Below are 976 nucleotides of genomic sequence, written 5' to 3' on the forward strand. Positions count from 1 at the left end.
GTGTGTCCCAGGTGTGTCCCCAGTCTCCCAGGTGTCTCAGGTGTGTCCCATCCCCAGGTGCGTCTCAGGTGCGCTCTGGACACGGCGCTGGCGGCGGCGGCGGAGCCGAGTCGCTGCGAGTACCTGCTGGAGCTGGAGACGCCCGCGGCCTGCAGGGAGCCGCCGGCGGGGCACGAGGAGCACGACGAGCTCTGAGCCCAAAACCGCCCAAAATCACCCCAAAAATGTCCTGAAATCATCCCAAAAATATCCCCAAAAAATCCTGAAAATATCCCACGGGGCACGAGGAGCACGACGAGCTCTGAGCCAAAACCCACACAAATCACCCCAAAAATGTCCTGAAATCATCCCAAAAATATCCCCCCCAAACCCTGCAGGGAGCCGCCGGCGGGGCACGAGGAGCACGACGAGCTCTGAGCCCCAAAACCGCCCAAAATCACCCCAAAAATGTCCTGAAATCATCCCAAAAATATCCTGAAAATATCCTGAAAATATCCCAAAAATGTCCTGAAATCACCCCAAAAATGTCCTGAAATTATCCCCAAAATGCCACCAAAATATCCTGGAAATATCCCTAAACTATCCCAAAAATATCCTGAAAATATCCCGAAATTATCCCAAAATCATCCCCAAAAATCCCCCAAACCCTGCAGGGAGCCGCCGGCGGGGCACGAGGAGCACGACGAGCTCTGAGCCAAAACCCACCCAAATCACCCCAAAAATGTCCTGAAATCATCCCCAAAATCCCCCAAAATATCCCGAAACCAGCCCAAAAATACCTCAAAAAATCTCTGCAAATCTCCCCGAAAATCCCCAAATTTTTTTTCCCAAAAAACGCCTCAGAAAAACATTCCAACCCCCCAAAAACCCCAAAATCCCCCCCAAATCCCCCTAAAATCCCCCAAAATTTATTTGGGACCCCAAAATTCCCAAAAAATTCTTCAAAATTCCCAAAATACCCCCAAAATCCCCCAAC

The sequence above is a fragment of the Pyrgilauda ruficollis genome, unplaced genomic scaffold (assembly GCF_017590135.1).
Source record: "Pyrgilauda ruficollis isolate IOZ18807 unplaced genomic scaffold, ASM1759013v1 scaffold885, whole genome shotgun sequence".
Taxonomy (NCBI): Eukaryota; Metazoa; Chordata; class Aves; order Passeriformes; family Passeridae; genus Pyrgilauda; species Pyrgilauda ruficollis.